We start from the raw sequence: 6,743 nt of genomic DNA on the forward strand, positions 1-6,743 counted from the left end.
TGCATGGAGTGTTTTTGGAACATTTTGTCACCAGCCGAGTCGAAAAGTCAGCAATTCCCTATCTCAGTCCAGAAAGCAGGTAGAACCACTTTTGTGGTGTCTTTCAGCTGGCTACCGGGGCAGTGTAAGAACTACCAACAGAACTCCTTTCTGGCACCTTCCCCGGGGGAGTTGTGCATGGGGTGTGTTTGCAACATTTTGTCACCAGCCGACTCCAAAGTCAGCGATTCCCCATCTCATCCCAGAAAGCAGGTAGAACCACTTTTGTGGTGTCTTTCAGCAGGCTTCCGGGGCAGTGTAAGAACTACCAACAGAACTCCTTTACGACACCTTTCCCGGTGGACTTGAGCATGGGGTGTCTTTGGAACAATTTCTAACCAGCCGAGTCCAAAAGTCAGCGATTCCCCATCTCAGTCCAGAAAGCAGGTAGAACCACTTTTGTGGTTTCTTTCATCTGGCTACCGGGGCAGTGTAAGAACAAGCAACAGAACTCCTTTCTGGCACCTTCCCCGGTGGAGTTGTGCATGGGGTGTGTTTGGAACATTTTGTCACCAGCCGAGTCCAAAAGTCAGCAATTCCCCATCTCAGTCCAGAAAGCAGGTAGAACCACTTTTGTGGTGTCTTTCAGCTGGCTACCGGGGCAGTGTAAGAACTACCAACAGAACTCCTTTCTGGCACCTTCCCCGGTGCAGTTGTGCATGGGGTGTTTTTCGAAAATTTTGTCACCAGCCGACTCCAAAAGTCAGCGATTCCCCATCTCAGCCCAGAAAGCAGGTAGAACCACTTTTGTGGTGTCTTCAGCTGGCTACCGGGGCCGTGTAAGAACAAGCAACAGAACTTGCTGACACCATCCCCGGTGGAGTTGTGCATGGGGTGTATTTCGAAAATTTTGTCACCAGCCGACTCCAAAAGTCAGCAATTCCCCATCTAAGCCCAGAAAGCAGGTAGAACCACTTTTGTGGTGTCTTCCAGCTGGCTACCGGGGCAGTGTAAGAACAAGCAAGAGAACTCCTTTCTGGCACCTTCCCCGGTGGAGTTGTGCATGGGGTGTGTTTGGAACATTTTGTCACCAGCCGAGTCCAAAAGTCAGCAATTCCCCATCTCAGTCCAGAAAGCAGGTAGAACCACTTTTGTGGTGTCTTTCAGCAGGCTTCCGGGGCAGTGTAAGAACAAGCAACAGAACTCCTTTCCGGCAGATTCCCCGGGGGAGTTGTGCATGGGGTGTGTTTCGAAAATTTTGTCACCAGCCGACTCCAAAAGTCAACGGTTCCCCATCTCATCCCAGAAAGCAGTTAGAACCACTTTTGTGGTGTCTTTCAGCAGGCTTTCGGGGCAGTGTAAGAACTACCAAGAGAACTCCTAGCTGGCACCTTCCCCGGTGGAGTTGTGCATGGAGGGTCTTTGGAACAATTTCTAACCAGCCGAGTCCAAAAGTCAGCGGTTACCCATCTCAGCCCAGAAAGCAGGTAGAACCACTTTTGTGGTGTCTTTCAGCTGGCTACCGGGGCAGTGTAAGAACTACTAACAGAACTCCTTTCTGGCACCTTCCCCGGGGGAGTTGTGCATGGGGTGTGTTTGCAACATTTTGTCACCAGCCGACTCCAAAAGTCAGCGATTCCCCATCTCAGCCCAGAAAGCAGGTAGAACCACTTTTGTGGTGTCTTTCAGCAGGCTTCCGGGGCAGTGTAAGAACTACCAACAGAACTCCTTTCTGACACCTTTCCCGGTGAACTTGAGGATGGGGTGTCTTTGGAACAATTTCTAACCAGCCGAGTCCAAAAGTCAGCGATTCCCCATCTCAGGCAAAAAGCAGGTAAAACCACTTTTGTGGTGTCTTTCATCTGGCTACCGGGGCAGTGTAAGAACAAGCAACAGAACTCCTTTCTGGCACCTTCCCCGGGGGAGTTGTGCATGGGGTGTGTTTCAAAAATTTTGTCACCAGCCGACTCCAAAAGTCAGCGGTTCCCCATCTCATCCCAGAAAGCAGGTAGAACCACTTTTGTGGTTTCTTTCATCTGGCTACCGGGGCAGTGTAAGAACTACCAAGAGAACTCCTTGCTGGCAACTTCCCCGGTGGAGTTGTGCATGGGGTGTGTTTGCAACATTTTGTCACCAGCCGACTCCAAAGTCAGAGGTTCCCCATCTCATCCCAGAAAGCAGGTAGAACCACTTTTGTGGTGTCTTTCAGCAGGCTTCCGGGGCAGTGTAAGAACTACCAATAGAACTCCTTTCTGGCACCTTCCCCGGTGGAGTTGTGCATGGAGTGTCTTTGGAACAATTTCTAACCAGCCGAGTCCAAAAGTCAGCGATTCCCCATCTCAGCCCAGAAAGCAGGTAGAACCACTTTTGTGGTGTCTTTCAGCAGGCTACCGGGGCAGTGTAAGAACAAGCAACAGAACTCCTTTCTGGCACCTTCCCCGGGGGAGTTGTGCATGGAGTGTTTTTGGAACATTTTGTCACCAGCCGAGTCGAAAAGTCAGCAATTCCCTATCTCAGTCCAGAAAGCAGGTAGAACCACTTTTGTGGTGTCTTTCAGCTGGCTACCGGGGCAGTGTAAGAACTACCAACAGAACTCCTTTCTGGCACCTTCCCCGGGGGAGTTGTGCATGGGGTGTGTTTGGAACATTTTGTCACCAGCCGACTCCAAAAGTCAGCGATTCCCCATCTCAGCCCAGAAAGCAGGTAGAACCACTTTTGTGGTGTCTTTCAGCAGGCTTTCGGGGCCGTGTAAGAACTACCAACAGAACTCCTTTCTGACACCTTTCCCGGTGGACTTGAGCAAGGGGTGTCTTTGGAACAATTTCTAACCAGCCGAGTCCAAAAGTCAGCGATTCCCCATCTCAGTCCAGAAAGCAGGTAGAACCACTTTTGTGGTTTCTTTCATCTGGCTACCGGGGCAGTGTAAGAACAAGCAACAGAACTCCTTTCTGGCACCTTCCCCGGTGGAGTTGTGCATGGGGTGTGTTTGGAACATTTTGTCACCAGCCGAGTCCAAAAGTCAGCAATTCCCCATCTCAGTCCAGAAAGCAGGTAGAACCACTTTTGTGGTGTCTTTCAGCTGGCTACCGGGGCAGTGTAAGAACTACCAACAGAACTCCTTTCTGGCACCTTCCCCGGTGCAGTTGTGCATGGGGTGTGTTTCGAAAATTTTGTCACCAGCCGACTCCAAAAGTCAGCGATTCCCCATCTCAGCCCAGAAAGCAGGTAGAACCACTTTTGTGGTGTCTTCAGCTGGCTACCGGGGCCGTGTAAGAACAAGCAACAGAACTTGCTGACACCATCCCCGGTGGAGTTGTGCATGGGGTGTATTTCGAAAATTTTGTCACCAGCCGACTCCAAAAGTCAGCAATTCCCCATCTAAGCCCAGAAAGCAGGTAGAACCACTTTTGTGGTGTCTTCCAGCTGGCTACCGGGGCAGTGTAAGAACAAGCAACAGAACTCCTTTCTGGCACCTTCCCCGGTGGAGTTGTGCATGGGGTGTGTTTGGAACATTTTGTCACCAGCCGAGTCCAAAAGTCAGCAATTCCCCATCTCAGCCCAGAAAGCAGGTAGAACCACTTTTGTGGTGTCTTTCAGCAGGCTTCCGGGGCAGTGTAAGAACAAGCAACAGAACTCCTTTCCGGCAGATTCCCCGGGGGAGTTGTGCATGGGGTGTGTTTCGAAAATTTTGTCACCAGCCGACTCCAAAAGTCAACGGTTCCCCATCTCATCCCAGAAAGCAGTTAGAACCACTTTTGTGGTGTCTTTCAGCAGGCTTTCGGGGCAGTGTAAGAACTACCAAGAGAACTCCTAGCTGGCACCTTCCCCGGTGGAGTTGTGCATGGAGTGTCTTTGGAACAATTTCTAACCAGCCGAGTCCAAAAGTCAGCGGTTACCCATCTCAGCCCAGAAAGCAGGTAGAACCACTTTTGTGGTGTCTTTCATCTGGCTACCAGGGCAGTGTAAGAACTACTAACAGAACTCCTTTCTGGCACCTTCCCCGGGGGAGTTGTGCATGGGGTGTGTTTGGAACATTTTGTCACCAGCCGAGTCCAAAAGTCAGCAATTCCCCATCTCAGTCCAGAAAGCAGGTAGAACCACTTTTGTGGTGTCTTTCAGCAGGCTTCCTGGGCAGTGTAAGAACTACCAACAGAACTCCTTGCTGGCACCTTTCCCGGTGGAGTTGTGCATGGGGTGTCTTTGGAACAATTTCTAACCAGCCGAGTCCAAAAGCCAGCGATTCCCCATCTCAGCCCAGAAAGCAGGTAGAACCACTTTTGTGGTGTCTTTCAGCAGGCTTCCGGGGCAGTGTAAGAACTACCAAGAGAACTCCTTTCTGACACCTTTCCCGGTGGACTTGAGCATGGGGTGTCTTTGGAACAATTTCTAACCAGCCGAGTCCAAAAGTCAGCGATTCCCCATCTCAGGCAAAAAGCAGGTAAAACCACTTTTGTGGTGTCTTTCAGCAGGCTACCGGGGCAGTGTAAGAACTACCAATAGAACTCCTTTCTGGCACCTTCCCCGGGGGAGTTGTGCATGGGGTGTGTTTGGAACATTTTGTCACCAGCCGACTCCAAAAGTCAGCGGTTCCCCATCTCATCCCAGAAAGCAGGTAGAACCACTTTTGTGGTTTCTTTCATCTGGCTACCGGGGCAGTGTAAGAACTACTAACAGAACTCCTTTCTGACACGTTTCCCGGGGGAGTTGTGCATGGAGTGTTTTTGGAACATTTCTAACCAGCCGAGTCCAAAAGTCAGCGATTCCCCATCTCATCCCAGAAAGCAGGTAGAACCACTTTTGTGGTTTCTTTCATCTGGCTACCGGGGCAGTGTAAGAACAAGCAACAGAACTCCTTTCTGGCACCTTCCCCGGTGGAGTTGTGCATGGGGTGTGTTTGGAACATTTTGTCACCAGCCGAGTCCAAAAGTCAGCAATTCCCCATCTCAGTCCAGAAAGCAGGTAGAACCACTTTTGTGGTGTCTTTCAGCTGGCTACCGGGGCAGTGTAAGAACTACCAACAGAACTCCTTTCTGGCACCTTTCCCGGGGGAGTGTGCATGGAGTGTCTTTGGAACATTTTGTCACCAGCCGAGTCCAAAAGTCAGCGATTCCCCATCTCAGCCCAAAAAGCAGGTAGAACCACTTTTGTGGTGTCTTTCAGCTGGCTACCGGGGCAGTGTAAGAACAAGCAACAGAACTCCTTTCCGGCAGATTCCCCGGGGGAGTTGTGCATGGGGTGTGTTTCGAAAATTTTGTCACCAGCCGACTCCAAAAGTCAACGGTTCCCCATCTCATCCCAGAAAGCAGTTAGAACCACTTTTGTGGTGTCTTTCAGCAGGCTTTCGGGGCAGTGTAAGAACTACCAACAGAACTCCTAGCTGGCACCTTCCCCGGTGGAGTTGTGCATGGAGTGTCTTTGGAACAATTTCTAACCAGCCGAGTCCAAAAGTCAGCGGTTACCCATCTCAGCCCAGAAAGCAGGTAGAACCACTTTTGTGGTGTCTTTCAGCTGGCTACCGGGGCAGTGTAAGAACTACAAACAGAACTCCTTTCTGGCACCTTTCCCGGTGGAGTTGTGCATGGAGTGTTTTTGGAACATTTCTAACCAGCCGAGTCCAAAAATCAGCGATTCCACATCTCAGCCCAAAAAGCAGGTAGAACCACTTTTGTGGTGTCTTTCAGCTGGCTACCGGGGCAGTGTAAGAACAAGCAACAGAACTCCTTTCTGGCACCTTCCACGGTGGAGTTGTGCATGGGGTGTGTTTGGAACATTTTGTCAGCAGACGACTCCAAAAGTCAGCAATTCCCCATCTCAGCCCAGAAAGCAGGTAGAACCACTTTTGTGGTGTCTTTCAGCAGGCTTCCTGGGCAGTGTAAGAACTACCAACAGAACTCCTTGCTGGCACCTTTCCGGGTGGAGTTGTGCATGGGGTGTCTTTGGAACAATTTCTAACCAGCCGAGTCCAAAAGCCAGCGATTCCCCATCTCAGCCCAGAAAGCAGGTAGAACCACTTTTGTGGTGTCTTTCAGCAGGATTCCGGGGCAGTGTAAGAACTACCAACAGAACTCCTTTCTGACACCTTTCCCGGTGAACTTGAGCATGAGGTGTCTTTGGAACAATTTCTAACCAGCCGAGTCCAAAAGTCAGCGATTCCCCATCTCAGCCCAGAAAGCAGGTAGAACCACTTTTGTGGTGTCTTTCAGCTGGCTACCGGGACAGTGTAAGAACAAGCAACAGAACTCCTTTCTGGCACCTTCCCCGGGGGAGTTGTGCATGGAGTGTTTTTGGAACATTTTGTCACCAGCCGAGTCGAAAAGTCAGCAATTCCCTATCTCAGTCCAGAAAGCAGGTAGAACCACTTTTGTGGTGTCTTTCAGCTGGCTACCGGGGCAGTGTAAGAACTACCAACAGAACTCCTTTCTGGCACCTTCCCCGGGGGAGTTGTGCATGGGGTGTGTTTGCAACATTTTGTCACCAGCCGACTCCAAAGTCAGAGGTTCCCCATCTCATCCCAGAAAGCAGGTAGAACCACTTTTGTGGTGTCTTTCAGCAGGCTTCCGGGGCAGTGTAAGAACTACCAATAGAACTCCTTTCTGGCACCTTCCCCGGTGGAGTTGTGCATGGAGTGTCTTTGGAACAATTTCTAACCAGCCGAGTCCAAAAGTCAGCGATTCCCCATCTCAGCCCAGAAAGCAGGTAGAACCACTTTTGTGGTGTCTTTCAGCTGGCTACCGGGACAGTGTAAGAACAAGCAACAGAACTCC

This window comes from Falco punctatus, assembly GCF_963210335.1.
Source record: "Falco punctatus genome assembly, contig: scaffold_33, whole genome shotgun sequence".
NCBI classification, from domain to species: domain Eukaryota; kingdom Metazoa; phylum Chordata; class Aves; order Falconiformes; family Falconidae; genus Falco; species Falco punctatus.